The sequence below is a fragment of the Pseudophryne corroboree genome, chromosome 6 (genome assembly GCF_028390025.1).
Source record: "Pseudophryne corroboree isolate aPseCor3 chromosome 6, aPseCor3.hap2, whole genome shotgun sequence".
Classification (NCBI taxonomy): Eukaryota; Metazoa; Chordata; class Amphibia; order Anura; family Myobatrachidae; genus Pseudophryne; species Pseudophryne corroboree.
The window spans coordinates 96,957,242-96,984,586 of NC_086449.1; the positions used below are offsets into that span (position 1 = coordinate 96,957,242).

Consider the following 27,345-nt stretch of genomic DNA (forward strand, 5'->3'; position numbering starts at 1 on the left):
CAAATGAATGGACTCTGAGCAAGTTCATCACAGGCTGAAAAGATTATTTTGCAGTCACAAAGAAAATTGTTTGTGAGATGTTTATGGGAAATAAGCCCTGCAGCAAGTGTACAGTCAACTCTGAAAATTTGATTCTGTATATACTTCAACAACCATCAAAGCTTGAAACAGGTTCAAAAACATGATGAACACTCCAAAGTAGTATAAGACAGCTGGGCCAGTGGCGCAATGGATAACGCGTCTGACTACGGATCAGAAGATTGTAGGTTCGACTCCTACCTGGCTTGTTTAAATTGCCGTGATCGTATAGTGGTTAGTACTCTGCGTTGTGGCCGCAGCAACCCTGGTTCGAATCCGGGTCACGGCATTTTCATTTTATTTCTCACACATCCATTTCTTTACAATATTGAAGGTAAGGACAATTGAAGAAACTAAGCAGATTCTTTGAATGTGCTTGCACAATTTGTCTTTACTGCTTATTGTGAAGCTATCTTTCCATACTTTGAATCATTTCTTTGTGAATCATTTTCTTGAAATCTGGAAAGCTGACATAAATTCCTGAATACAGGAAACTCAAATGAATGGACTCTGAGCAAGTTCATCACAGGCTGAAAAGATCATTTTGCAGTCACAAAAATTTTTTTTGTGAGATGTTTATGGGAAATAAGCCCTGCAGCAAGTGTACAGTCAACTTTCAAAATTTGATTCTGTATATACTTCAATAACCATCAAAGCTTGAAACAGGTTCAAAAACAGGATGAACACTCCAAGTGACATAAGACAGCTGGGCCAGTGGCGCAATGGATAACGCATCTGACTACGGATCAGCAGATTGTATGTTCGACTCCTACCTGGCTCGTTTAAGTTGCCGTGATCGTATAGTGGTTAGTACTCTGCGTTGTGGCAGCAGCAACCCCGGTTCTAATCCGGGTCACGGCATTTTCATTTTATTTCTCACACATCCATTTCTTTACAATATTGAAGGTAAGGACAATTGAAGAAACTAAGCAGATTCTTTGAATGTGCTTGCACAATTTGTCTTTACTGCTTATTGTGAAGCTATCTTTCCATACTTTGAATCATTTCTTGATCATTTCTTTGTGAATCGTTTTCTTGAAATCTGGAAAGCTGACATAAATTCCTGAATACAGGGAACTCAAATGAATTGACTCTGAGCAAGTTCATCACAGGCTGAAAAGATCATTTTGCAGTCACAAAGAAAATTGTTTGTGAGATGTTTATGGGAAATAAGCACTGCAGCAAGTGTACAGTCAACTCTCAAAATTTGATTCTGTATATACTTCAATAACCATCAAAGCTTGAAACAGGTTCAAATACATGATAAACACTCCAAAGTGGTATAAGACAGCTGGGCCAGTGGCGCAATGGGTAACGCGTCTGACTACAGATCAGAAGATTGTAGGTTCGACTCCTACCTGGCTCGTTTAAGTTGCCGTGATCGTATAGTGGTTAGTACTCTGCGTTGTGGCCGCAGCAACCCCGGTTCGAATCCGGGTCATGGCATTTTCATTTTATTTCTCACACATCCATTTCTTTACAATATTGAAGGTAAGGACAATTGAAGAAACTAAGCAGATTCTTTGAATGTGCTTGCACAATTTGTCTTTACTGCTTATTGTGAAGCTATCTTTCCATACTTTGAATCATTTCTTGATCATTTCTTTGTGAATCGTTTTCTTGAAATCTGGAAAGCTGACATAAATTCCTGAATACAGGAAACTCAAATGAATGGACTCTGAGCAAGTTCATCACAGGCTGAAAAGATTATTTTGCAGTCACAAAGAAAATTGTTTGTGAGATGTTTATGGGAAATAAGCCCTGCAGCAAGTGTACAGTCAACTCTGAAAATTTGATTCTGTATATACTTCAACAACCATCAAAGCTTGAAACAGGTTCAAAAACATGATGAACACTCCAAAGTGGTATAAGACAGCTGGGCCAGTGGCGCAATGGATAACGCGTCTGATTACGGATCAGAAGATTGTAGGTTCGACTCCTACCTGGCTCGTTTAAGTTGTCGTGATTGTATAGTGGTTAGTACTCTGTGTTGTGGCCACAGCAACCCCGGTTCGAATCCGGGTCACGGCATTTTCATTTTATTTCTCACACATCCATTTCTTTACAATATTGAAGGTAAGGACAATTGAAGAAACTAAGCAGATTCTTTGAATGTGCTTGCACAATTTGTCTTTACTGCTTATTGTGAAGCTATCTTTCCATACTTTGAATCATTTCTTTGTTAATCATTTTCTTGAAATCTGGAAAGCTGACATAAATTCCTGAATACAGGAAACTCAAATGAATGGACTCTGAGCAAGTTCATCACAGGCTGAAAAGATTATTTTGTTGTCACAAAGAAAATTGTTTGTGAGATGTTTATGGGAAATAAGCCCTGCAGCAAGTGTACAGTCAACTCTGAAAATTTGATTCTGTATATACTTCAACAACCATCAAAGCTTGAAACAGGTTCAAAAACATGATGAACACTCCAAAGTGGTTTAAGACAGCTGGGCCAGTGGCGCAATGGATAACGCGTCTGACTACGGATCAGAAGATTGTAGGTTCGACTCCTACCTGACTCGTTTAAGTTGCCGTGATCGTATAGTGCAGGCATGTCCAAACTGCGGCCCTCCAGCTGTTGAAAAACTACACATCCCAGCATGCCCTGACACAACTTTAGCATTCTCTGACAGAAAAACTGTGTCAGGGCATGCTGGGATATGTAGTTTCACAACAGCTGGAGGGCCGCAGTTTGGACATGCCTGGTATAGTGGTTAGTACTCTGCGTTGTGGCCGCAGCAACCCTGGTTCGAATCCAGGGCATGGCATTTTCATTTTATTTCTCACACATCCATTTCTTTACAATATTGAAGGTAAGGACAATTGAAGAAACTAAGCAGATTCTTTGAATGTGCTTGCACAATTTGTCTTTACTGCTTATTGTGAAGCTATCTTTCCATACTTTGAATCATTTCTTTGTGAATCATTTTCTTGAAATCTGGAAAGCTGACATAAATTCCTGAATACAGGAAACTCAAATGAATGGACTCTGAGCAAGTTCATCACAGGCTGAAAAGATCATTTTGCAGTCACAAAAAAAATTGTTTGTGAGATGTTTATGGGAAATAAGCCCTGCAGCAAGTGTACAGTCAACTCTCAAAATTTGATTCTGTATATACTTCAATAACCATCAAAGCTTGAAACAGGTTCAAAAACAGGATGAACACTCCAAGTGGCATAAGACAGCTGGGCCAGTGGCGCAATGGATAACGCATCTGACTACGGATCAGCAGATTGTATGTTCGACTCCTACCTGGCTTGTTTAAGTTGCTGTGATCGTATAGTGGTTAGTACTCTGCGTTGTGGCCGCAGCAACCCCGGTTCGAATCCAGGTCACGGCATTTTCATTTTATTTCTCACACATCCATTTCTTTACAATATTGAAGGTAAGGACAATTGAAGAAACTAAGCAGATTCTTTGAATGTGCTTGCACAATTTGTCTTTACTGCTTATTGTCAAGCTATCTTTCCATACTTTGAATCATTTCTTGATCATTTCTTTGTGAATCGTTTTCTTGAAATCTGGAAAGCTGACATAAATTCCTGAATACAGGAAACTCAAATGAATGGACTCTGAGCAAGTTCATCACAGGCTGAAAAGATCATTTTGCAGTCACAAAGAAAATTGTTTGTGAGATGTTTATGGGAAATAAGCCCTGCAGCAAGTGTACAGTCAACTCTCAAAATTTGATTCTGTATATACTTGAATAACCATCAAAGCTTGAAACAGGTTCAAAAACATGATGAACACTCCAAAATGGTATAAGACAGCTGGGCCAGTGGCGCAATGGATAACGCATCTGACTACGGATCAGAAGATTGTAGGTTCGACTCCTACCTGGCTCGTTTAAGTTGCCGTGATCGTATAGTGGTTAGTACTCTGCGTTGTGGCCGCAGCAACCCCGGTTCGAATCCGGGTCACGGCATTTTCATTTTATTTCTCACACATCCATTTCTTTACAATATTGAAGGTAAGGACAATTGAAGAAACTAAGCAGATTCTTTGAATGTGCTTGCACAATTTGTCTTTACTGCTTATTGTGAAGCTATCTTTCCATACTTTGAATCATTTCTTTGTGAATCATTTTCTTGAAATCTGGAAAGCTGACATAAATTCCTGAATACAGGAAACTCAAATGAATGGACTCTGAGCAAGTTCATCACAGGCTGAAAAGATTATTTTGTTGTCACAAAGAAAATTGTTTGTGAGATGTTTATGGGAAATAAGCCCTGCAGCAAGTGTACAGTCAACTCTGAAAATTTGATTCTGTATATACTTCAACAACCATCAAAGCTTGAAACAGGTTCAAAAACATGATGAACACTCCAAAGTGGTTTAAGACAGCTGGGCCAGTGGCGCAATGGATAACGCGTCTGACTACGGATCAGAAGATTGTAGGTTCGACTCCTACCTGGCTCGTTTAAGTTGCCGTGATCGTATAGTGGTTAGTACTCTGCGTTGTGGCCACAGCAACCCTGGTTCGAATCTGGGTCACGGCATTTTCATTTTATTTCTCACACATCCATTTCTTTACAATATTGAAGGTAAGGACAATTGAAGAAACTAAGCAGATTCTTTGAATGTGCTTGCACAATTTGTCTTTACTGCTTATTGTGAAGCTATCTTTCCATACTTTGAATCATTTCTTTGTGAATCATTTTCTTGAAATCTGGAAAGCTGACATAAATTCCTGAATACAGGAAACTCAAATGAATGGACTCTGAGCAAGTTCATCACAGGCTGAAAAGATCATTTTGCAGTCACAAAAAAAATTGTTTGTGAGATGTTTATGGGAAATAAGCCCTGCAGCAAGTGTACAGTCAACTCTCAAAATTTGATTCTGTATATACTTCAATAACCATCAAAGCTTGAAACAGGTTCAAAAACAGGATGAACACTCCAAGTGGCATAAGACAGCTGGGCCAGTGGCGCAATGGATAACGCATCTGACTACGGATCAGCAGATTGTATGTTCGACTCCTACCTGGCTCGTTTAAGTTGCCGTGATCGTATAGTGGTTAGTACTCTGCGTTGTGGCTGCAGCAACCCCGGTTCGAATCCGGGTCACGGCATTTTCATTTTATTTCTCACACATCCATTTCTTTACAATATTGAAGGTAAGGACAATTGAAGAAACTAAGCAGATTCTTTGAATGTGCTTGCACAATTTGTCTTTACTGCTTATTGTGAAGCTATCTTTCCATACTTTGAATCATTTCTTGATCATTTCTTTGTGAATCGTTTTCTTGAAATCTGGAAAGCTGACATAAATTCCTGAATACAGGAAACTCAAATGAATGGACTCTGAGCAAGTTCATCACAGGCTGAAAAGATTATTTTGCAGTCACAAAGAAAATTGTTTGTGAGATGTTTATGGGAAATAAGCCCTGCAGCAAGTGTACAGTCAACTCTGAAAATTTGATTCTGTATATACTTCAACAACCATCAAAGCTTGAAACAGGTTCAAAAACATGATGAACACTCCAAAGTAGTATAAGACAGCTGGGCCAGTGGCGCAATGGATAACGCGTCTGACTACGGATCAGAAGATTGTAGGTTCGACTCCTACCTGGCTCGTTTAAGTTGCCGTGATCGTATAGTGGTTAGTACTCTGCGTTGTGGCCGCAGCAACCCCGGTTCGAATCCGGGTCACGGCATTTTCATTTTATTTCTCACACATCCATTTCTTTACAATATTGAAGGTAAGGACAATTGAAGAAACTAAGCAGATTCTTTGAATGTGCTTGCACAATTTGTCTTTACTGCTTATTGTGAAACTATCTTTCCATACTTTGAATCATTTCTTTGTGAATCATTTTCTTGAAATCTGGAAAGCTGACATAAATTCCTGAATACAGGAAACTCAAATGAATGGACTCTGAGCAAGTTCATCACAGGCTGAAAAGATTATTTTGTTGTCACAAAGAAAATTGTTTGTGAGATGTTTATGGGAAATAAGCCCTGCAGCAAGTGTACAGTCAACTCTGAAAATTTGATTCTGTATATACTTCCACAACCATCAAAGCTTGAAACAGGTTCAAAAACATGATGAACACTCCAAAGTGGTTTAAGACAGCTGGGCCAGTGGCGCAATGGATAACGCGTCTGACTACGGATCAGAAGATTGTAGGTTCGACTCCTACCTGGCTCGTTTAAGTTGCCGTGATCGTATAGTGGTTAGTACTCTGCGTTGTAGCCGCAGCAACCCCGGTTCTAATCCGGGTCACGGCATTTTCATTTTATTTCTCACACATCCATTTCTTTACAATATTGAAGGTAAGGACAATTGAAGAAACTAAGCAGATTCTTTGAATGTGCTTGCAGAATTTGTCTTTACTGCTTATTGTGAAGCTATCTTTCCATACTTTGAATCATTTATTTGTGAATCATTTTCTTGAAATCTGGAAAGCTGACATAAATTCCTGAATACAGGAAACTCAAATGAATGGACTCTGAGCAAGTTCATCACAGGCTGAAAAGATCATTTTGCAGTCACAAAAAAAATTGTTTGTGAGATGTTTATGGGAAATAAGCCCTGCAGAAAGTGTACAGTCAACTCTCAAAATTTGATTCTGTATATACTTCAATAACCATCAAAGCTTGAAACAGGTTCAAAAACAGGATGAACACTCCAAGTGGCATAAGACAGCTGGGCCAGTGGCGCAATGGATAACGCATCTGACTACGGATCAGCAGATTGTATGTTCGACTCCTACCTGGCTCGTTTAAGTTGCCGTGATCGTATAGTGGTTAGTACTCTGCGTTGTGGCCGCAGCAACCCCGGTTCGAATCCGGGTCACGGCATTTTCATTTTATTTCTCACACATCCATTTCTTTACAATATTGAAGGTAAGGACAATTGAAGAAACTAAGCAGATTCTTTGAATGTGCTTGCACAATTTGTCTTTACTGCTTATTGTGAAGCTATCTTTCCATACTTTGAATCATTTCTTGATCATTTCTTTGTGAATCATTTTCTTGAAGTCTGGAAAGCTGACATAAATTCCTGAATACAGGAAACTCAAATGAATTGACTCTGAGCAAGTTCATCACAGGCTGAAAAGATCATTTTGCAGTCACAAAGAAAATTGTTTGTGAGATGTTTATGGGAAATAAGCCCTGCAGCAAGTGTACAGTCAACTCTCAAAATTTGATTCTGTATATACTTGAATAACCATCAAAGCTTGAAACAGGTTCAAAAACATGATGAACACTCCAAGTGGCATAAGACAGCTGGCCAGTGGCGCAATGGATAAAACATCTGACTACGGATCAGCAGATTGTAGGTTCGACTCCTACCTGGCTTGTTTAAGTTGCCGTGATCGTATAGTGGTTAGTACTCTGGGTTGTGTCCGCAGCAACCCCGGTTCGAATCCGGGTCATCGCATTTTCATTTTATTTCTCACACATCCATTTCTTTACAATATTGAAGGTAAGGACAATTGAAGAAACTAAGCAGATTCTTTGAATGTGCTTGCACAATTTGTCTTTACTGCTTATTGTGAAGCTATCTTTCCATACTTTGAATCATTTCTTGATCATTTCTTTGTGAATCATTTTCTTGAAATCTGGAAAGCTGACATAAATTCCTGAATACAGGAAACTCAAATGAATGGACTCTGAGCAAGTTCATCACAGGCTGAAAAGATCATTTTGCAGTCACAAAGAAAATTGTTTGTGAGATGTTTATGGGAAATAAGCCCTGCAGCAAGTGTACAGTCAACTCTCAAAATTTGATTCTGTATATACTTCTATAACCATCAAAGCTTGAAACAGGTTCAAAAACATGATGAACACTCCAAGTGGCATAAGACAGCTGGGCCAGTGGCGCAATGGATAACGCTTCTGACTACGGATCAGAAGATTGAAGGTTCGACTCCTACCTGGCTCGTTTAAGTTGCCGTGATCGTATAGTGGTTAGTACTCTGTGTTGTGGCCGCAGCAACCCCAGTTCGAATCCGGGTCACGGCATTTTCATTTTATTTCTCACACATCCATTTCTTTACAATATTGAAGGTAAGGACAATTGAAGAAACTAAGCAGATTCTTTGAATGTGCTTGCACAATTTGTCTTTACTGCTTATTGTGAAGCTATCTTTCCATACTTTGAATCATTTCTTGATCATTTCTTTGTGAATCGTTTTCTTGAAATCTGGAAAGCTGACATAAATTCCTGAATACAGGAAACTCAAATGAATGGACTCTGAGCAAGTTCATCACAGGCTGAAAAGATTATTTTGCAGTCACAAAGAAAATTGTTTGTGAGATGTTTATGGGAAATAAGCCCTGCAGCAAGTGTACAGTCAACTCTGAAAATTTGATTCTGTATATACTTCAACAACCATCAAAGCTTGAAACAGGTTCAAAAACATGATGAACACTCCAAAGTAGTATAAGACAGCTGGGCCAGTGGCGCAATGGATAACGCGTCTGACTACGGATCAGAAGATTGTAGGTTCGACTCCTACCTGGCTCGTTTAAGTTGCCGTGATCGTATAGTGGTTAGTACTCGGCGTTGTGGCCGCAGCAACCCCGGTTCGAATCCGGGTCACGGCATTTTCATTTTATTTCTCACACATCCATTTCTTTACAATATTGAAGGTAAGGACAATTGAAGAAACTAAGCAGATTCTTTGAATGTGCTTGCACAATTTGTCTTTACTGCTTATTGTGAAGCTATCTTTCCATACTTTAAATCATTTCTTGATCATTTCTTTGTGAATCGTTTTCTGGAAATCTGGAAAGCTGACATAAATTCCTGAATACAGGAAACTCAAATGAATGGACTCTGAGCAAGTTCATCACAGGCTGAAAAGATTATTTTGCAGTCACAAAGAAAATTGTTTGTGAGATGTTTATGGGAAATAAGCCCTGCAGCAAGTGTACAGTCAACTCTGAAAATTTGATTCTGTATATACTTCAACAACCATCAAAGCTTGAAACAGGTTCAAAAACATGATGAACACTCCAAAGTGGTATAAGACAGCTGGGCCAGTGGCGCAATGGATAACGCGTCTGATTACGGATCAGAAGATTGTAGGTTCGACTCCTACCTGGCTCGTTTAAGTTGTCGTGATTGTATAGTGGTTAGTACTCTGTGTTGTGGCCACAGCAACCCCGGTTCGAATCCGGGTCACGGCATTTTCATTTTATTTCTCACACATCCATTTCTTTACAATATTGAAGGTAAGGACAATTGAAGAAACTAAGCAGATTCTTTGAATGTGCTTGCACAATTTGTCTTTACTGCTTATTGTGAAGCTATCTTTCCATACTTTGAATCATTTCTTTGTTAATCATTTTCTTGAAATCTGGAAAGCTGACATAAATTCCTGAATACAGGAAACTCAAATGAATGGACTCTGAGCAAGTTCATCACAGGCTGAAAAGATTATTTTGTTGTCACAAAGAAAATTGTTTGTGAGATGTTTATGGGAAATAAGCCCTGCAGCAAGTGTACAGTCAACTCTGAAAATTTGATTCTGTATATACTTCAACAACCATCAAAGCTTGAAACAGGTTCAAAAACATGATGAACACTCCAAAGTGGTTTAAGACAGCTGGGCCAGTGGCGCAATGGATAACGCGTCTGACTACGGATCAGAAGATTGTAGGTTCGACTCCTACCTGGCTCGTTTAAGTTGCCGTGATCGTATAGTGGTTAGTACTCTGCGTTGTGGCCGCAGCAACCCTGGTTCGAATCCAGGGCATGGCATTTTCATTTTATTTCTCACACATCCATTTCTTTACAATATTGAAGGTAAGGACAATTGAAGAAACTAAGCAGATTCTTTGAATGTGCTTGCACAATTTGTCTTTACTGCTTATTGTGAAGCTATCTTTCCATACTTTGAATCATTTCTTTGTGAATCATTTTCTTGAAATCTGGAAAGCTGACATAAATTCCTGAATACAGGAAACTCAAATGAATGGACTCTGAGCAAGTTCATCACAGGCTGAAAAGATCATTTTGCAGTCACAAAAAAAATTGTTTGTGAGATGTTTATGGGAAATAAGCCCTGCAGCAAGTGTACAGTCAACTCTCAAAATTTGATTCTGTATATACTTCAATAACCATCAAAGCTTGAAACAGGTTCAAAAACAGGATGAACACTCCAAGTGGCATAAGACAGCTGGGCCAGTGGCGCAATGGATAACGCATCTGACTACGGATCAGCAGATTGTATGTTCGACTCCTACCTGGCTTGTTTAAGTTGCTGTGATCGTATAGTGGTTAGTACTCTGCGTTGTGGCCGCAGCAACCCCGGTTCGAATCCAGGTCACGGCATTTTCATTTTATTTCTCACACATCCATTTCTTTACAATATTGAAGGTAAGGACAATTGAAGAAACTAAGCAGATTCTTTGAATGTGCTTGCACAATTTGTCTTTACTGCTTATTGTCAAGCTATCTTTCCATACTTTGAATCATTTCTTGATCATTTCTTTGTGAATCGTTTTCTTGAAATCTGGAAAGCTGACATAAATTCCTGAATACAGGAAACTCAAATGAATGGACTCTGAGCAAGTTCATCACAGGCTGAAAAGATCATTTTGCAGTCACAAAGAAAATTGTTTGTGAGATGTTTATGGGAAATAAGCCCTGCAGCAAGTGTACAGTCAACTCTCAAAATTTGATTCTGTATATACTTGAATAACCATCAAAGCTTGAAACAGGTTCAAAAACATGATGAACACTCCAAAATGGTATAAGACAGCTGGGCCAGTGGCGCAATGGATAACGCATCTGACTACGGATCAGAAGATTGTAGGTTCGACTCCTACCTGGCTCGTTTAAGTTGCCGTGATCGTATAGTGGTTAGTACTCTGCGTTGTGGCCGCAGCAACCCCGGTTCGAATCCGGGTCACGGCATTTTCATTTTATTTCTCACACATCCATTTCTTTACAATATTGAAGGTAAGGACAATTGAAGAAACTAAGCAGATTCTTTGAATGTGCTTGCACAATTTGTCTTTACTGCTTATTGTGAAGCTATCTTTCCATACTTTGAATCATTTCTTTGTGAATCATTTTCTTGAAATCTGGAAAGCTGACATAAATTCCTGAATACAGGAAACTCAAATGAATGGACTCTGAGCAAGTTCATCACAGGCTGAAAAGATTATTTTGTTGTCACAAAGAAAATTGTTTGTGAGATGTTTATGGGAAATAAGCCCTGCAGCAAGTGTACAGTCAACTCTGAAAATTTGATTCTGTATATACTTCAACAACCATCAAAGCTTGAAACAGGTTCAAAAACATGATGAACACTCCAAAGTGGTTTAAGACAGCTGGGCCAGTGGCGCAATGGATAACGCGTCTGACTACGGATCAGAAGATTGTAGGTTCGACTCCTACCTGGCTCGTTTAAGTTGCCGTGATCGTATAGTGGTTAGTACTCTGCGTTGTGGCCACAGCAACCCCGGTTCGAATCTGGGTCACGGCATTTTCATTTTATTTCTCACACATCCATTTCTTTACAATATTGAAGGTAAGGACAATTGAAGAAACTAAGCAGATTCTTTGAATGTGCTTGCACAATTTGTCTTTACTGCTTATTGTGAAGCTATCTTTCCATACTTTGAATCATTTCTTTGTGAATCATTTTCTTGAAATCTGGAAAGCTGACATAAATTCCTGAATACAGGAAACTCAAATGAATGGACTCTGAGCAAGTTCATCACAGGCTGAAAAGATCATTTTGCAGTCACAAAAAAAATTGTTTGTGAGATGTTTATGGGAAATAAGCCCTGCAGCAAGTGTACAGTCAACTCTCAAAATTTGATTCTGTATATACTTCAATAACCATCAAAGCTTGAAACAGGTTCAAAAACAGGATGAACACTCCAAGTGGCATAAGACAGCTGGGCCAGTGGCGCAATGGATAACGCATCTGACTACGGATCAGCAGATTGTATGTTCGACTCCTACCTGGCTCGTTTAAGTTGCCGTGATCGTATAGTGGTTAGTACTCTGCGTTGTGGCTGCAGCAACCCCGGTTCGAATCCGGGTCACGGCATTTTCATTTTATTTCTCACACATCCATTTCTTTACAATATTGAAGGTAAGGACAATTGAAGAAACTAAGCAGATTCTTTGAATGTGCTTGCACAATTTGTCTTTACTGCTTATTGTGAAGCTATCTTTCCATACTTTGAATCATTTCTTGATCATTTCTTTGTGAATCGTTTTCTTGAAATCTGGAAAGCTGACATAAATTCCTGAATACAGGAAACTCAAATGAATGGACTCTGAGCAAGTTCATCACAGGCTGAAAAGATTATTTTGCAGTCACAAAGAAAATTGTTTGTGAGATGTTTATGGGAAATAAGCCCTGCAGCAAGTGTACAGTCAACTCTGAAAATTTGATTCTGTATATACTTCCACAACCATCAAAGCTTGAAACAGGTTCAAAAACATGATGAACACTCCAAAGTGGTTTAAGACAGCTGGGCCAGTGGCGCAATGGATAACGCGTCTGACTACGGATCAGAAGATTGTAGGTTCGACTCCTACCTGGCTCGTTTAAGTTGCCGTGATCGTATAGTGGTTAGTACTCTGCGTTGTAGCCGCAGCAACCCCGGTTCTAATCCGGGTCACGGCATTTTCATTTTATTTCTCACACATCCATTTCTTTACAATATTGAAGGTAAGGACAATTGAAGAAACTAAGCAGATTCTTTGAATGTGCTTGCAGAATTTGTCTTTACTGCTTATTGTGAAGCTATCTTTCCATACTTTGAATCATTTATTTGTGAATCATTTTCTTGAAATCTGGAAAGCTGACATAAATTCCTGAATACAGGAAACTCAAATGAATGGACTCTGAGCAAGTTCATCACAGGCTGAAAAGATCATTTTGCAGTCACAAAAAAAATTGTTTGTGAGATGTTTATGGGAAATAAGCCCTGCAGAAAGTGTACAGTCAACTCTCAAAATTTGATTCTGTATATACTTCAATAACCATCAAAGCTTGAAACAGGTTCAAAAACAGGATGAACACTCCAAGTGGCATAAGACAGCTGGGCCAGTGGCGCAATGGATAACGCATCTGACTACGGATCAGCAGATTGTATGTTCGACTCCTACCTGGCTCGTTTAAGTTGCCGTGATCGTATAGTGGTTAGTACTCTGCGTTGTGGCCGCAGCAACCCCGGTTCGAATCCGGGTCACGGCATTTTCATTTTATTTCTCACACATCCATTTCTTTACAATATTGAAGGTAAGGACAATTGAAGAAACTAAGCAGATTCTTTGAATGTGCTTGCACAATTTGTCTTTACTGCTTATTGTGAAGCTATCTTTCCATACTTTGAATCATTTCTTGATCATTTCTTTGTGAATCATTTTCTTGAAGTCTGGAAAGCTGACATAAATTCCTGAATACAGGAAACTCAAATGAATTGACTCTGAGCAAGTTCATCACAGGCTGAAAAGATCATTTTGCAGTCACAAAGAAAATTGTTTGTGAGATGTTTATGGGAAATAAGCCCTGCAGCAAGTGTACAGTCAACTCTCAAAATTTGATTCTGTATATACTTGAATAACCATCAAAGCTTGAAACAGGTTCAAAAACATGATGAACACTCCAAGTGGCATAAGACAGCTGGCCAGTGGCGCAATGGATAAAACATCTGACTATGGATCAGCAGATTGTAGGTTCGACTCCTACCTGGCTTGTTTAAGTTGCCGTGATCGTATAGTGGTTAGTACTCTGAGTTGTGTCCGCAGCAACCCCGGTTCGAATCCGGGTCATCGCATTTTCATTTTATTTCTCACACATCCATTTCTTTACAATATTGAAGGTAAGGACAATTGAAGAAACTAAGCAGATTCTTTGAATGTGCTTGCACAATTTGTCTTTACTGCTTATTGTGAAGCTATCTTTCCATACTTTGAATCATTTCTTGATCATTTCTTTGTGAATCATTTTCTTGAAATCTGGAAAGCTGACATAAATTCCTGAATACAGGAAACTCAAATGAATGGACTCTGAGCAAGTTCATCACAGGCTGAAAAGATCATTTTGCAGTCACAAAGAAAATTGTTTGTGAGATGTTTATGGGAAATAAGCCCTGCAGCAAGTGTACAGTCAACTCTCAAAATTTGATTCTGTATATACTTCTATAACCATCAAAGCTTGAAACAGGTTCAAAAACATGATGAACACTCCAAGTGGCATAAGACAGCTGGGCCAGTGGCGCAATGGATAACGCTTCTGACTACGGATCAGAAGATTGAAGGTTCGACTCCTACCTGGCTCGTTTAAGTTGCCGTGATCGTATAGTGGTTAGTACTCTGTGTTGTGGCCGCAGCAACCCCAGTTCGAATCCGGGTCACGGCATTTTCATTTTATTTCTCACACATCCATTTCTTTACAATATTGAAGGTAAGGACAATTGAAGAAACTAAGCAGATTCTTTGAATGTGCTTGCACAATTTGTCTTTACTGCTTATTGTGAAGCTATCTTTCCATACTTTGAATCATTTCTTGATCATTTCTTTGTGAATCGTTTTCTTGAAATCTGGAAAGCTGACATAAATTCCTGAATACAGGAAACTCAAATGAATGGACTCTGAGCAAGTTCATCACAGGCTGAAAAGATTATTTTGCAGTCACAAAGAAAATTGTTTGTGAGATGTTTATGGGAAATAAGCCCTGCAGCAAGTGTACAGTCAACTCTGAAAATTTGATTCTGTATATACTTCAACAACCATCAAAGCTTGAAACAGGTTCAAAAACATGATGAACACTCCAAAGCAGTATAAAACAGCTGGGCCAGTGGCGCAATGGATAACGCGTCTGACTACGGATCAGAAGATTGTAGGTTCGACTCCTTCCTGGCTCGTTTAAGTTGCCGTGATCGTATAGTGGTTAGTACTCTGCGTTGTGGCCGCAGCAACCCCGGTTCGAATCCGGGTCACGGCATTTTCATTTTATTTCTCACACATCCATTTCTTTACAATATTGAAGGTAAGGACAATTGAAGAAACTAAGCAGATTCTTTGAATGTGCTTGCACAATTTGTCTTTACTGCTTATTGTGAAGCTATCTTTCCATACTTTGAATCATTTCTTTGTGAATCATTTTCTTGAAATCTGGAAAGCTGACATAAATTCCTGAATACAGGAAACTCAAATGAATGGACTCTGAGCAAGTTCATCACAGGCTGAAAAGATTATTTTGTTGTCACAAAGAAAATTGTTTGTGAGATGTTTATGGGAAATAAGCCCTGCAGCAAGTGTACAGTCAACTCTCAAAATTTGATTCTGTATATACTTCAATAACCATCAAAGCTTGAAACAGGTTCAAAAACAGGATGAACACTCCAAGTGGCATAAGACAGCTGGGCCAGTGGCGCAATGGATAACGCATCTGACTACGGATCAGCAGATTGTATGTTCGACTCCTACCTGGCTCGTTTAAGTTGCCGTGATCGTATAGTGGTTAGTACTCTGCGTTGTGGCCGCAGCAACCCCGGTTCGAATCCGGGTCACGGCATTTTCATTTTATTTCTCACACATCCATTTCTTTACAATATTGAAGGTAAGGACAATTGAAGAAACTAAGCAGATTCTTTGAATGTGCTTGCACAATTTGTCTTTACTGCTTATTGTGAAGCTATCTTTCCATACTTTGAATCATTTCTTGATCATTTCTTTGTGAATCATTTTCTTGAAATCTGGAAAGCTGACATAAATTCCTGAATACAGGAAACTCAAATGAATTGACTCTGAGCAAGTTCATCACAGGCTGAAAAGATCATTTTGCAGTCACAAAGAAAATTGTTTGTGAGATGTTTATGGGAAATAAGCCCTGCAGCAAGTGTACAGTCAACTCTCAAAATTTGATTCTGTATATACTTGAATAACCATCAAAGCTTGAAACAGGTTCAAAAACATGATGAACACTCCAAGTGGCATAAGACAGCTGGCCAGTGGCGCAATGGATAAAACATCTGACTACGGATCAGCAGATTGTAGGTTCGACTCCTACCTGGCTCGTTTAAGTTGCCGTGATCGTATAGTGGTTAGTACTCTGGGTTGTGTCCGCAGCAACCCCGGTTCGAATCTGGGTCATGGCATTTTCATTTTATTTCTCACACATCCATTTCTTTACAATATTGAAGGTAAGGACAATTGAAGAAACTAAGCAGATTCTTTGAATGTGCTTGCACAATTTGTCTTTACTGCTTATTGTGAAGCTATCTTTCCATACTTTGAATCATTTCTTGATCATTTCTTTGTGAATCATTTTCTTGAAATCTGGAAAGCTGACATAAATTCCTGAATACAGAAAACTCAAATGAATGGACTCTGAGCAAGTTCATCACAGGCTGAAAAGATCATTTTGCAGTCACAAAGAAAATTGTTTGTGAGATGTTTATGGGAAATAAGCCCTGCAGCAAGTGTACAGTCAACTCTCAAAATTTGATTCTGTATATACTTCTATAACCATCAAAGCTTGAAACAGGTTCAAAAACATGATGAACACTCCAAGTGGCATAAGACAGCTGGGCCAGTGGCGCAATGGATAACGCTTCTGACTACGGATCAGAAGATTGTAGGTTCGACTCCTACCTTGCTCGTTTAAGTTGCCGTGATCGTATAGTGGTTAGTACTCTGCGTTGTGGCCGCAGCAACCGCGGGTCACGGCATTTTCATTTTATTTCTCACACATCCATTTCTTTACAATATTGAAGGTAAGGACAATTGAAGAAACTAAGCAGATTCTTTGAATGTGCTTGCACAATTTGTCTTTACTGCTTATTGTGAAGCTATCTTTCCATACTTTGAATCATTTCTTGATCATTTCTTTGTGAATCGTTTTCTTGAAATCTGGAAAGCTGACATAAATTCCTGAATACAGGAAACTCAAATGAATGGACTCTGAGCAAGTTCATCACAGGCTGAAAAGATTATTTTGTTGTCACAAAGAAAATTGTTTGTGAGATGTTTATGGGAAATAAGCCCTGCAGCAAGTGTACAGTCAACTCTGAAAATTTGAATCTGTATATACTTCAACAACCATCAAATCTTGAAACAGGTTCAAAAACATGATGAACACTCCAAAGTGGTTTAAGACAGCTGGGCCAGTGGCGCAATGGATAACGCATCTGACTACGGATCAGCAGATTGTATGTTCGATTCCTACCTGGCTCGTTTAAGTTGCCGTGATCGTATAGTGGTTAGTACTCTGCGTTGTGGCCGCAGCAACCCCGGTTCGAATCCAGGTCACGGCATTTTCATTTTATTTCTCAGACATCCATTTCTTTACAATATTGAAGGTAAGGACAATTGAAGAAACTAAGCAGATTCTTTGAATGTGCTTGCACAATTTGTCTTTACTGCTTATTGTGAAGCTATCTTTCCATACTTTGAATCATTTCATTGTGAATCATTTTCTTGAAATCTGGAAAGCTGACATAAATTCCTGAATACAGGAAACTCAAATGAATGGACTCTGAGCAAGTTCATCACAGGCTGAAAAGATTATTTTGTTGTCACAAAGAAAATTGTTTGTGAGATGTTTATGGGAAATAAGCCCTGCAGCAAGTGTACAGTCAACTCTGAAAATTTGATTCTGTATATACTTCAACAACCATCAAAGCTTGAAACAGGTTCAAAAACATGATGAACACTCCAAAGTGGTTTAAGACAGCTGGGCCAGTGGCGCAATGGATAACGCGTCTGACTACGGATCAGAAGATTGTAGGTTCGACTCCTACCTGGCTCGTTTAAGTTGCCGTGATCGTATAGTGGTTAGTACTCTGCGTTGTGGCCGCAGCAACCCCGGTTCGAATCCGGGTCACGGCATTTTCATTTTATTTCTCACACATCCATTTCTTTACAATATTGAAGGTAAGGACAATTGAAGAAACTAAGCAGATTCTTTGAATGTGCTTGCACAATTTGTCTTTACTGCTTATTGTGAAGCTATCTTTCCATACTTTGAATCATTTCTTTGTGAATCATTTTCTTGAAATCTGGAAAGCTGACATAAATTCCTGAATACAGGAAACTCAAATGAATGGACTCTGAGCAAGTTCATCACAGGCTGAAAAGATTATTTTGTTGTCACAAAGAAAATTGTTTGTGAGATGTTTATGGGAAATAAGCCCTGCAGCAAGTGTACAGTCAACTCTGAAAATTTGATTCTGTATATACTTCAACAACCATCAAAGCTTGAAACAGGTTCAAAAACATGATGAACACTCCAAAGTGGTTTAAGACAGCTGGGCCAGTGGCGCAATGGATAACGCGTCTGACTACGGATCAGAAGATTGTAGGTTCGACTCCTACCTGGCTCGTTTAAGTTGCCGTGATCGTATAGTGGTTAGTACTCTGCGTTGTGGCCGCAGCAACCCCGGTTCGAATCCGGGTCACGGCATTTTCATTTTATTTCTCACACATCCATTTCTTTACAATATTGAAGGTAAGGACAATTGAAGAAACTAAGCAGATTCTTTGAATGTGCTTGCACAATTTGTCTTTACTGCTTATTGTGAAGCTATCTTTCCATACTTTGAATAATTTCTTTGTGAATCATTTTCTTGAAATCTGGAAAGCTGACATAAATTCCTGAATACAGGAAACTCAAATGAATGGACTCTGAGCAAGTTCATCACAGGCTGAAAAGATTATTTTGTTGTCACAAAGAAAATTGTTTGTGAGATGTTTATGGGAAATAAGCCCTGCAGCAAGTGTACAGTCAACTCTCAAAATTTGATTCTGTATATACTTCAATAACCATCAAAGCTTGAAACAGGTTCAAAAACAGGATGAACACTCCAAGTGGCATAAGACAGCTGGGCCAGTGGCGCAATGGATAACGCATCTGACTACGGATCAGCAGATTGTATGTTCGACTCCTACCTGGCTCGTTTAAGTTGCCGTGATCGTATAGTGGTTAGTACTCTGCGTTGTGGCCGCAGCAACCCTGGTTCGAATCCGGGTCATGGCATTTTCATTTTATTTCTCACACATCCATTTCTTTACAATATTGAAGGTAAGGACAATTGAAGAAACTAAGCAGATTCTTTGAATGTGCTTGCACAATTTGTCTTTACTGCTTATTGTGAAGCTATCTTTCCATACTTTGAATCATTTCTTGATCATTTCTTTGTGAATCATTTTCTTGAAATCTGGAAAGCTGACATATATTCCTGAATACAGGAAACTCAAATGAATTGACTCTGAGCAAGTTCATCACAGGCTGAAAAGATCATTTTGCAGTCACAAAGAAAATTGTTTGTGAGATGTTTATGGGAAATAAGCCCTGCAGCAAGTGTACAGTCAACTCTCAAAATTTGATTCTGTATATACTTCTATAACCATCAAAGCTTGAAACAGGTTCAAAAACATGATGAACACTCCAAGTGGCATAAGACAGCTGGGCCAGTGGCGCAATGGATAACGCTTCTGACTACGGATCAGAAGATTGTAGGTTCGACTCCTACCTTGCTCGTTTAAGTTGCCGTGATCGTATAGTGGTTAGTACTCTGCGTTGTGGCCGCAGCAACCGCGGGTCATGGCATTTTCATTTTATTTCTCACACATCCATTTCTTTACAATATTGAAGGTAAGGACAATTGAAGAAACTAAGCAGATTCTTTGAATGTGCTTGCACAATTTGTCTTTACTGCTTATTGTGAAGCTATCTTTCCATACTTTGAATCATTTCTTGATCATTTCTTTGTGAATCGTTTTCTTGAAATCTGGAAAGCTGACATAAATTCCTGAATACAGGAAACTCAAATGAATGGACTCTGAGCAAGTTCATCACAGGCTGAAAAGATTATTTTGTTGTCACAAAGAAAATTGTTTGTGAGATGTTTATGGGAAATAAGCCCTGCAGCAAGTGTACAGTCAACTCTGAAAATTTGAATCTGTATATACTTCAACAACCATCAAATCTTGAAACAGGTTCAAAAACATGATGAACACTCCAAAGTGGTTTAAGACAGCTGGGCCAGTGGCGCAATGGGTAACGCATCTGACTACGGATCAGCAGATTGTATGTTCGATTCCTACCTGGCTCGTTTAAGTTGCCATGATCGTATAGTGGTTAGTACTCTGCGTTGTGGCCGCAGCAACCCCGGTTCGAATCCGGGTCACGGCATTTTCATTTTATTTCTCAGACATCCATTTCTTTACAATACTGAAGGTAAGGACAATTGAAGAAACTAAGCAGATTCTTTGAATGTGCTTGCACAATTTGTCTTTACTGCTTATTGTGAAGCTATCTTTCCATACTTTGAATCATTTCTTTGTGAATCATTTTCTTGAAAGCTGACATAAATTCCTGAATACAGGAAACTCAAATGAATGGACTCTGAGCAAGTTCATCACAGGCTGAAAAGATCATTTTGCAGTCACAAAAAAAATTGTTTGTGAGATGTTTATGGGAAATAAGCCCTGCAGAAAGTGTACAGTCAACTCTCAAAATTTGATTCTGTATATACTTCAATAACCATCAAAGCTTGAAACAGGTTCAAAAACAGGATGAACACTCCAAGTGGCATAAGACAGCTGGGCCAGTGGCGCAATGGATAACGCATCTGACTACGGATCAGCAGATTGTATGTTCGACTCCTACCTGGCTCGTTTAAGTTGCCGTGATCGTATAGTGGTTAGTACTCTGCGTTGTGGCCGCAGCAACCCCGGTTCGAATCCGGGTCACGGCATTTTCATTTTATTTCTCACACATCCATTTCTTTACAATATTGAAGGTAAGGACAATTGAAGAAACTAAGCAGATTCTTTGAATGTGCTTGCACAATTTGTCTTTACTGCTTATTGTGAAGCTATCTTTCCATACTTTGAATCATTTCTTGATCATTTCTTTGTGAATCATTTTCTTGAAATCTGGAAAGCTGACATAAATTCCTGAATACAGGAAACTCAAATGAATGGACTCTGAGCAAGTTCATCACAGGCTGAAAAGATCATTTTGCAGTCACAAAGAAAATTGTTTGTGAGATGTTTATGGGAAATAAGCCCTGCAGCAAGTGTACAGTCAACTCTCAAAATTTGATTCTGTATATACTTGAATAACCATCAAAGCTTGAAACAGGTTCAAAAGCATGATGAACACTCCAAGTGGCATAAGACAGCTGGCCAGTGGCGCAATGGATAAAACATCTGACTACGGATCAGCAGATTGTAGGTTCGACTCCTACCTGGCTCGTTTAAGTTGCCGTGATCGTATAGTGGTTAGTACTCTGGGTTGTGTCCGCAGCAACCCCGGTTCGAATCCGGGTCATGGCATTTTCATTTTATTTCTCACACATCCATTTCTTTACAATATTGAAGGTAAGGACAATTGAAGAAACTAAGCAGATTCTTTGAATGTGCTTGCACAATTTGTCTTTACTGCTTATTGTGAAGCTATCTTTCCATACTTTGAATCATTTCTTGATCATTTCTTTGTGAATCATTTTCTTGAAATCTGGAAAGCTGACATAAATTCCTGAATACAGGAAACTCAAATGAATGGACTCTGAGCAAGTTCATCACAGGCTGAAAAGATCATTTTGCAGTCACAAAGAAAATTGTTTGTGAGATGTTTATGGGAAATAAGCCCTGCAGCAAGTGTACAGTCAACTCTCAAAATTTGATTCTGTATATACTTCTATAACCATCAAAGCTTGAAACAGGTTCAAAAACATGATGAACACTCCAAGTGGCATAAGACAGCTGGGCCAGTGGCGCAATGGATAACGCTTCTGACTACGGATCAGAAGATTGAAGGTTCGACTCCTACCTGGCTCGTTTAAGTTGCCGTGATCGTATAGTGGTTAGTACTCTGCGTTGTGGCTGCAGCAACCCCAGTTCGAATCCGGGTCACGGCATTTTCATTTTATTTCTCACACATCCATTTCTTTACAATATTGAAGGTAAGGACAATTGAAGAAACTAAGCAGATTCTTTGAATGTGCTTGCACAATTTGTCTTTACTGCTTATTGTGAAGCTATCTTTCCATACTTTGAATCATTTCTTGATCATTTCTTTGTGAATCGTTTTCTTGAAATCTGGAAAGCTGACATAAATTCCTGAATACAGGAAACTCAAATGAATGGACTCTGAGCAAGTTCATCACAGGCTGAAAAGATTATTTTGCAGTCACAAAGAAAATTGTTTGTGAGATGTTTATGGGAAATAAGCCCTGCAGCAAGTGTACAGTCAACTCTGAAAATTTGATTCTGTATATACTTCAACAACCATCAAAGCTTGAAACAGGTTCAAAAACATGATGAACACTCCAAAGCGGTATAAAACAGCTGGGCCAGTGGCGCAATGGATAACGCGTCTGACTACGGATCAGAAGATTGTAGGTTCGACTCCTTCCTGGCTCGTTTAAGTTGCCGTGATCGTATAGTGGTTAGTACTCTGCGTTGTGGCCGCAGCAACCCCGGTTCGAATCCGGGTCACGGCATTTTCATTTTATTTCTCACACATCCATTTCTTTACAATATTGAAGGTAAGAACAATTGAAGAAACTAAGCAGATTCTTTGAATGTGCTTGCACAATTTGTCTTTACTGCTTATTGTGAAGCTATCTTTCCATACTTTGAATCATTTCTTTGTGAATCATTTTCTTGAAATCTGGAAAGCTGACATAAATTCCTGAATACAGGAAACTCAAATGAATGGACTCTGAGCAAGTTCATCACAGGCTGAAAAGATTATTTTGTTGTCACAAAGAAAATTGCTTGTGAGATGTTTATGGGAAATAAGCCCTGCAGCAAGTGTACAGTCAACTCTCAAAATTTGATTCTGTATATACTTCAATAACCATCAAAGCTTGAAACAGGTTCAAAAACAGGATGAACACTCCAAGTGGCATAAGACAGCTGGGCCAGTGGCGCAATGGATAACGCGTCTGACTACGGATCAGAAGATTGTAGGTTCGACTCCTACCTGGCTCGTTTAAGTTGCCGTGATCGTATAGTGGTTAGTACTCTGCGTTGTGGCCGCAGCAACCCCGGTTCGAATCCGGGTCACGGCATTTTCATTTTATTTCTCACACATCCATTTCTTTACAATATTGAAGGTAAGGACAATTGAAGAAACTAAGCAGATTCTTTGAATGTGCTTGCACAATTTGTCTTTACTGCTTATTGTGAAGCTATCTTTCCATACTTTGAATCATTTCTTTGTGAATCATTTTCTTGAAATCTGGAAAGCTGACAAATATTCCTGAATACAGGAATCTCAAATGAATGGACTCTGAGCAAGTTCATCACAGGCTGAAAAGATCATTTTGCAGTCACAAAAAAAATTGTTTGTGAGATGTTTATGGGAAATAAGCCCTGCAGAAAGTGTACAGTCAACTCTCAAAATTTGATTCTGTATATACTTCAATAACCATCAAAGCTTGAAACAGGTTCAAAAACAGGATGAACACTCCAAGTGGCATAAGACAGCTGGGCCAGTGGCGCAATGGATAACGCATCTGACTACGGATCAGCAGATTGTATGTTCGACTCCTACCTGGCTCGTTTAAGTTGCCGTGATCGTATAGTGGTTAGTACTCTATGTTGTGGCCGCAGCAACCCCGGTTCGAATCCGGGTCACGGCATTTTCATTTTATTTCTCACACATCCATTTCTTTACAATATTGAAGGTAAGGACAATTGAAGAAACTAAGCAGATTCTTTGAATGTGCTTGCACAATTTGTCTTTACTGCTTATTGTGAAGCTATCTTTCCATACTTTGAATCATTTCTTGATCATTTCTTTGTGAATCATTTTCTTGAAATCTGGAAAGCTGACATAAATTCCTGAATACAGGAAACTCAAATGAATTGACTCTGAGCAAGTTCATCACAGGCTGAAAAGATCATTTTGCAGTCACAAAGAAAATTGTTTGTGAGATGTTTATGGGAAATAAGCCCTGCAGCAAGTGTACAGTCAACTCTCAAAATTTGATTCTGTATATACTTGAATAACCATCAAAGCTTGAAACAGGTTCAAAAACATGATGAACACTCCAAGTGGCATAAGACAGCTGGCCAGTGGCGCAATGGATAAAACATCTGACTACGGATCAGCAGATTGTAGGTTCGACTCCTACCTGGCTCGTTTAAGTTGCCGTGATCGTATAGTGGTTAGTACTCTGGGTTGTGTCCGCAGCAACCCCGGTTCGAATCCGGGTCATGGCATTTTCATTTTATTTCTCACACATCCATTTCTTTACAATATTGAAGGTAAGGACAATTGAAGAAACTAAGCAGATTCTTTGAATGTGCTTGCACAATTTGTCTTTACTGCTTATTGTGAAGCTATCTTTCCATACTTTGAATCATTTCTTGATCATTTCTTTGTGAATCATTTTCTTGAAATCTGGAAAGCTGACATAAATTCCTGAATACAGGAAACTCAAATGAATGGACTCTGGGCAAGTTCATCACAGGCTGAAAAGATCATTTTGCAGTCACAAAGAAAATTGTTTGTGAGATGTTTATGGGAAATAAGCCCTGCAGCAAGTGTACAGTCAACTCTCAAAATTTGATTCTGTATATACTTCTATAACCATCAAAGCTTGAAACAGGTTCAAAAACATGATGAACACTCCAAGTGGCATAGCACAGCTGGGCCAGTGGCGCAATGGATAACGCTTCTGACTACGGATCAGAAGATTGTAGGTTCGACTCCTACATTGCTCGTTTAAGTTGCCGTGATCGTATAGTGGTTAGTACTCTGCGTTGTGGCCGCAGCAAACCCGGGTCACGGCATTTTCATTTTATTTCTCACACATCCATTTCTTTACAATATTGAAGGTAAGGACAATTGAAGAAACTAAGCAGATTCTTTGAATGTGCTTGCACAATTTGTCTTTACTGCTTATTGTGAAGCTATCTTTCCATACTTTGAATCATTTCTTGATCATTTCTTTGTGAATCGTTTTCTTGAAATCTGGAAAGCTGACATAAATTCCTGAATACAGGAAACTCAAATGAATTGACTCTGAGCAAGTTCATCACAGGCTGAAAAGATTATTTTGTTGTCACAAAGAAAATTGTTTGTGAGATGTTTATGGGAAATAAGCCCTGCAGCAAGTGTACAGTCAACTCTGAAAATTTGAATCTGTATATACTTCAACAACCATCAAATCTTGAAACAGGTTCAAAAACATGATGAACACTCCAAAGTGGTTTAAGACAGCTGGGCCAGTGGCGCAATGAATAACGCATCTGACTACGGATCAGCAGATTGTATGTTCGACTCCTACCTGGCTCGTTTAAGTTGCCGTGATCGTATAGTGGTTAGTACTCTGCGTTGTGGCCGCAGCAACCCCGGTTCGAATCCGGGTCACAGCATTTTCATTTTATTTCTCACACATCCATTTCTTTACAATATTGAAGGTAAGGACAATTGAAGAAACTAAGCAGATTCTTTGAATGTGCTTGCACAATTTGTCTTTACTGCTTATTGTGAAGCTATCTTTCCATACTTTGAATCATTTCTTGATCATTTCTTTGTGAATCATTTTCTTGAAATCTGGAAAGCTGACATAAATTCCTGAATACAGGAAACTCAAATGAATTGACTCTGAGCAAGTTCATCACAGGCTGAAAAGATCATTTTGCAGTCACAAAGAAAATTGTTTGTGAGATGTTTATGGGAAATAAGCCCTGCAGCAAGTGTACAGTCAACTCTCAAAATTTGATTCTGTATATACTTGAATAACCATCAAAGCTTGAAACAGGTTCAAAAACATGATGAACACTCCAAGTGGCATAAGACAGCTGGCCAGTGGCGCAATGGATAAAACATCTGACTACGGATCAGCAGATTGTAGGTTCGACTCCTACCTGGCTCGTTTAAGTTGCCGTGATCGTATAGTGGTTAGTACTCTGGGTTGTGTCCGCAGCAACCCCGGTTCGAATCCGGGTCATGGCATTTTCATTTTATTTCTCACACATCCATTTCTTTACAATATTGAAGGTAAGGACAATTGAAAAAACTAAGCAGATTCTTTGAATGTGCTTGCACAATTTGTCTTTACTGCTTATTGTGAAGCTATCTTTCCATACTTTGAATCATTTCTTGATCATTTCTTTGTGAATCATTTTCTTGAAATCTGGAAAGCTGACATAAATTCCTGAATACAGGAAACTCAAATGAATGGACTCTGAGCAAGTTCATCACAGGCTGAAAAGATCATTTTGCAGTCACAAAGAAAATTGTTTGTGAGATGTTTATGGGAAATAAGCCCTGCAGCAAGTGTACAGTCAACTCTCAAAATTTGATTCTGTATATACTTCTATAACCATCAAAGCTTGAAACAGGTTCAAAAACATGATGAACACTCCAAGTGGCATAAGACAGCTGGGCCAGTGGCGCAATGGATAACGCTTCTGACTACGGATCAGAAGATTGTAGGTTCGACTCCTACCTTGCTCGTTTAAGTTGCCGTGATTGTATAGTGGTTAGTACTCTGCGTTGTGGCCGCAGCAACCCCGGGTCACGGCATTTTCATTTTATTTCTCACACATCCATTTCTTTACAATATTGAAGGTAAGGACAATTGAAGAAACTAAGCAGATTCTTTGAATGTGCTTGCACAATTTGTCTTTACTGCTTATTGTGAAGCTATCTTTCCATACTTTGAATCATTTCTTGATCATTTCTTTGTGAATCGTTTTCTTGAAATCTGGAAAGCTGACATAAATTCCTGAATACAGGAAACTCAAATGAATGGACTCTGAGCAAGTTCATCACAGGCTGAAAAGATTATTTTGTTGTCACAAAGAAAATTGTTTGTGAGATGTTTATGGGAAATAAGCCCTGCAGCAAGTGTACAGTCACCTCTGAAAATTTGAATCTGTACATACTTCAACAACCATCAAATCTTGAAACAGGTTCAAAAACATGATGAACACTCCAAAGTGGTTTAAGACAGCTGGGCCAGTGGCGCAATGGATAACGCATCTGACTACGGATCAGCAGATTGTATGTTCGACTCCTACCTGGCTCGTTTAAGTTGCCGTGATCGTATAGTGGTTAGTACTCTGCGTTGTGGCCGCAGCAACCCCGGTTCGAATCCGGGTCACGGCATTTTCATTTTATTTCTCACACATCCATTTCTTTACAATATTGAAGGTAAGGACAATTGAAGAAACTAAGCAGATTCTTTGAATGTGCTTGCACAATTTGTCTTTACTGCTTATTGTGAAGCTATCTTTCCATACTTTGAATCATTTCTTGATCATTTCTTTGTGAATCGTTTTCTTGAAATCTGGAAAGCTGACA

General features: G+C 39.1%; 44 non-coding genes across 44 annotated transcripts; all 44 read left to right on the forward strand.

Annotated features, from left to right (window-relative positions):
- The first annotated feature begins 214 nt into the window (after positions 1-214).
- Positions 215-287, forward strand: TRNAR-ACG (transfer RNA arginine (anticodon ACG)). The gene has a single exon. It is a non-coding gene; the product is annotated as a tRNA-Arg (tRNA).
- An 8-nt stretch (positions 288-295) lies between these two features.
- Positions 296-367, forward strand: TRNAH-GUG (transfer RNA histidin (anticodon GUG)). The gene has a single exon. It is a non-coding gene; the product is annotated as a tRNA-His (tRNA).
- A 1,004-nt stretch (positions 368-1,371) lies between these two features.
- Positions 1,372-1,444, forward strand: TRNAC-ACA (transfer RNA cysteine (anticodon ACA)). Its single transcript has one exon. It is a non-coding gene; the product is annotated as a tRNA-Cys (tRNA).
- Positions 1,445-1,452: 8 nt separating this feature from the next.
- On the forward strand, positions 1,453-1,524 carry TRNAH-GUG (transfer RNA histidin (anticodon GUG)). Its single transcript has one exon. It is a non-coding gene; the product is annotated as a tRNA-His (tRNA).
- Positions 1,525-1,956: 432 nt separating this feature from the next.
- On the forward strand, positions 1,957-2,029 carry TRNAR-ACG (transfer RNA arginine (anticodon ACG)). The gene has a single exon. It is a non-coding gene; the product is annotated as a tRNA-Arg (tRNA).
- Positions 2,030-2,530: 501 nt separating this feature from the next.
- TRNAR-ACG (transfer RNA arginine (anticodon ACG)) lies at positions 2,531-2,603 on the forward strand. Its single transcript has one exon. It is a non-coding gene; the product is annotated as a tRNA-Arg (tRNA).
- Positions 2,604-3,854: 1,251 nt separating this feature from the next.
- TRNAR-ACG (transfer RNA arginine (anticodon ACG)) lies at positions 3,855-3,927 on the forward strand. The gene has a single exon. It is a non-coding gene; the product is annotated as a tRNA-Arg (tRNA).
- Positions 3,928-3,935: 8 nt separating this feature from the next.
- Positions 3,936-4,007, forward strand: TRNAH-GUG (transfer RNA histidin (anticodon GUG)). Its single transcript has one exon. It is a non-coding gene; the product is annotated as a tRNA-His (tRNA).
- Positions 4,008-4,428: 421 nt separating this feature from the next.
- TRNAR-ACG (transfer RNA arginine (anticodon ACG)) lies at positions 4,429-4,501 on the forward strand. The gene has a single exon. It is a non-coding gene; the product is annotated as a tRNA-Arg (tRNA).
- Positions 4,502-5,082: 581 nt separating this feature from the next.
- Positions 5,083-5,154, forward strand: TRNAH-GUG (transfer RNA histidin (anticodon GUG)). Its single transcript has one exon. It is a non-coding gene; the product is annotated as a tRNA-His (tRNA).
- A 432-nt stretch (positions 5,155-5,586) lies between these two features.
- Positions 5,587-5,659, forward strand: TRNAR-ACG (transfer RNA arginine (anticodon ACG)). Its single transcript has one exon. It is a non-coding gene; the product is annotated as a tRNA-Arg (tRNA).
- An 8-nt stretch (positions 5,660-5,667) lies between these two features.
- TRNAH-GUG (transfer RNA histidin (anticodon GUG)) lies at positions 5,668-5,739 on the forward strand. Its single transcript has one exon. It is a non-coding gene; the product is annotated as a tRNA-His (tRNA).
- A 421-nt stretch (positions 5,740-6,160) lies between these two features.
- Positions 6,161-6,233, forward strand: TRNAR-ACG (transfer RNA arginine (anticodon ACG)). Its single transcript has one exon. It is a non-coding gene; the product is annotated as a tRNA-Arg (tRNA).
- A 581-nt stretch (positions 6,234-6,814) lies between these two features.
- TRNAH-GUG (transfer RNA histidin (anticodon GUG)) lies at positions 6,815-6,886 on the forward strand. The gene has a single exon. It is a non-coding gene; the product is annotated as a tRNA-His (tRNA).
- A 1,014-nt stretch (positions 6,887-7,900) lies between these two features.
- Positions 7,901-7,973, forward strand: TRNAR-ACG (transfer RNA arginine (anticodon ACG)). Its single transcript has one exon. It is a non-coding gene; the product is annotated as a tRNA-Arg (tRNA).
- A 512-nt stretch (positions 7,974-8,485) lies between these two features.
- TRNAR-ACG (transfer RNA arginine (anticodon ACG)) lies at positions 8,486-8,558 on the forward strand. The gene has a single exon. It is a non-coding gene; the product is annotated as a tRNA-Arg (tRNA).
- A 512-nt stretch (positions 8,559-9,070) lies between these two features.
- Positions 9,071-9,143, forward strand: TRNAR-ACG (transfer RNA arginine (anticodon ACG)). Its single transcript has one exon. It is a non-coding gene; the product is annotated as a tRNA-Arg (tRNA).
- Positions 9,144-9,644: 501 nt separating this feature from the next.
- Positions 9,645-9,717, forward strand: TRNAR-ACG (transfer RNA arginine (anticodon ACG)). Its single transcript has one exon. It is a non-coding gene; the product is annotated as a tRNA-Arg (tRNA).
- Positions 9,718-10,802: 1,085 nt separating this feature from the next.
- On the forward strand, positions 10,803-10,875 carry TRNAR-ACG (transfer RNA arginine (anticodon ACG)). Its single transcript has one exon. It is a non-coding gene; the product is annotated as a tRNA-Arg (tRNA).
- An 8-nt stretch (positions 10,876-10,883) lies between these two features.
- On the forward strand, positions 10,884-10,955 carry TRNAH-GUG (transfer RNA histidin (anticodon GUG)). Its single transcript has one exon. It is a non-coding gene; the product is annotated as a tRNA-His (tRNA).
- A 421-nt stretch (positions 10,956-11,376) lies between these two features.
- On the forward strand, positions 11,377-11,449 carry TRNAR-ACG (transfer RNA arginine (anticodon ACG)). Its single transcript has one exon. It is a non-coding gene; the product is annotated as a tRNA-Arg (tRNA).
- A 581-nt stretch (positions 11,450-12,030) lies between these two features.
- On the forward strand, positions 12,031-12,102 carry TRNAH-GUG (transfer RNA histidin (anticodon GUG)). Its single transcript has one exon. It is a non-coding gene; the product is annotated as a tRNA-His (tRNA).
- Positions 12,103-12,534: 432 nt separating this feature from the next.
- Positions 12,535-12,607, forward strand: TRNAR-ACG (transfer RNA arginine (anticodon ACG)). The gene has a single exon. It is a non-coding gene; the product is annotated as a tRNA-Arg (tRNA).
- A 581-nt stretch (positions 12,608-13,188) lies between these two features.
- Positions 13,189-13,260, forward strand: TRNAH-GUG (transfer RNA histidin (anticodon GUG)). The gene has a single exon. It is a non-coding gene; the product is annotated as a tRNA-His (tRNA).
- A 1,014-nt stretch (positions 13,261-14,274) lies between these two features.
- Positions 14,275-14,347, forward strand: TRNAR-ACG (transfer RNA arginine (anticodon ACG)). Its single transcript has one exon. It is a non-coding gene; the product is annotated as a tRNA-Arg (tRNA).
- Positions 14,348-14,859: 512 nt separating this feature from the next.
- On the forward strand, positions 14,860-14,932 carry TRNAR-ACG (transfer RNA arginine (anticodon ACG)). The gene has a single exon. It is a non-coding gene; the product is annotated as a tRNA-Arg (tRNA).
- An 8-nt stretch (positions 14,933-14,940) lies between these two features.
- TRNAH-GUG (transfer RNA histidin (anticodon GUG)) lies at positions 14,941-15,012 on the forward strand. Its single transcript has one exon. It is a non-coding gene; the product is annotated as a tRNA-His (tRNA).
- A 501-nt stretch (positions 15,013-15,513) lies between these two features.
- Positions 15,514-15,585, forward strand: TRNAH-GUG (transfer RNA histidin (anticodon GUG)). Its single transcript has one exon. It is a non-coding gene; the product is annotated as a tRNA-His (tRNA).
- Positions 15,586-16,599: 1,014 nt separating this feature from the next.
- TRNAR-ACG (transfer RNA arginine (anticodon ACG)) lies at positions 16,600-16,672 on the forward strand. Its single transcript has one exon. It is a non-coding gene; the product is annotated as a tRNA-Arg (tRNA).
- Positions 16,673-17,747: 1,075 nt separating this feature from the next.
- On the forward strand, positions 17,748-17,820 carry TRNAR-ACG (transfer RNA arginine (anticodon ACG)). Its single transcript has one exon. It is a non-coding gene; the product is annotated as a tRNA-Arg (tRNA).
- An 8-nt stretch (positions 17,821-17,828) lies between these two features.
- TRNAH-GUG (transfer RNA histidin (anticodon GUG)) lies at positions 17,829-17,900 on the forward strand. Its single transcript has one exon. It is a non-coding gene; the product is annotated as a tRNA-His (tRNA).
- Positions 17,901-18,321: 421 nt separating this feature from the next.
- On the forward strand, positions 18,322-18,394 carry TRNAR-ACG (transfer RNA arginine (anticodon ACG)). Its single transcript has one exon. It is a non-coding gene; the product is annotated as a tRNA-Arg (tRNA).
- Positions 18,395-18,402: 8 nt separating this feature from the next.
- Positions 18,403-18,474, forward strand: TRNAH-GUG (transfer RNA histidin (anticodon GUG)). The gene has a single exon. It is a non-coding gene; the product is annotated as a tRNA-His (tRNA).
- Positions 18,475-18,975: 501 nt separating this feature from the next.
- Positions 18,976-19,047, forward strand: TRNAH-GUG (transfer RNA histidin (anticodon GUG)). The gene has a single exon. It is a non-coding gene; the product is annotated as a tRNA-His (tRNA).
- A 431-nt stretch (positions 19,048-19,478) lies between these two features.
- TRNAR-ACG (transfer RNA arginine (anticodon ACG)) lies at positions 19,479-19,551 on the forward strand. Its single transcript has one exon. It is a non-coding gene; the product is annotated as a tRNA-Arg (tRNA).
- A 582-nt stretch (positions 19,552-20,133) lies between these two features.
- Positions 20,134-20,205, forward strand: TRNAH-GUG (transfer RNA histidin (anticodon GUG)). The gene has a single exon. It is a non-coding gene; the product is annotated as a tRNA-His (tRNA).
- Positions 20,206-20,698: 493 nt separating this feature from the next.
- Positions 20,699-20,770, forward strand: TRNAH-GUG (transfer RNA histidin (anticodon GUG)). Its single transcript has one exon. It is a non-coding gene; the product is annotated as a tRNA-His (tRNA).
- A 1,014-nt stretch (positions 20,771-21,784) lies between these two features.
- Positions 21,785-21,857, forward strand: TRNAR-ACG (transfer RNA arginine (anticodon ACG)). The gene has a single exon. It is a non-coding gene; the product is annotated as a tRNA-Arg (tRNA).
- Positions 21,858-22,369: 512 nt separating this feature from the next.
- TRNAR-ACG (transfer RNA arginine (anticodon ACG)) lies at positions 22,370-22,442 on the forward strand. The gene has a single exon. It is a non-coding gene; the product is annotated as a tRNA-Arg (tRNA).
- Positions 22,443-22,450: 8 nt separating this feature from the next.
- Positions 22,451-22,522, forward strand: TRNAH-GUG (transfer RNA histidin (anticodon GUG)). The gene has a single exon. It is a non-coding gene; the product is annotated as a tRNA-His (tRNA).
- A 420-nt stretch (positions 22,523-22,942) lies between these two features.
- Positions 22,943-23,015, forward strand: TRNAR-ACG (transfer RNA arginine (anticodon ACG)). Its single transcript has one exon. It is a non-coding gene; the product is annotated as a tRNA-Arg (tRNA).
- An 8-nt stretch (positions 23,016-23,023) lies between these two features.
- TRNAH-GUG (transfer RNA histidin (anticodon GUG)) lies at positions 23,024-23,095 on the forward strand. Its single transcript has one exon. It is a non-coding gene; the product is annotated as a tRNA-His (tRNA).
- A 3,328-nt stretch (positions 23,096-26,423) lies between these two features.
- Positions 26,424-26,496, forward strand: TRNAR-ACG (transfer RNA arginine (anticodon ACG)). The gene has a single exon. It is a non-coding gene; the product is annotated as a tRNA-Arg (tRNA).
- Positions 26,497-27,078: 582 nt separating this feature from the next.
- TRNAH-GUG (transfer RNA histidin (anticodon GUG)) lies at positions 27,079-27,150 on the forward strand. Its single transcript has one exon. It is a non-coding gene; the product is annotated as a tRNA-His (tRNA).
- The last annotated feature ends 195 nt before the right edge of the window (positions 27,151-27,345 follow it).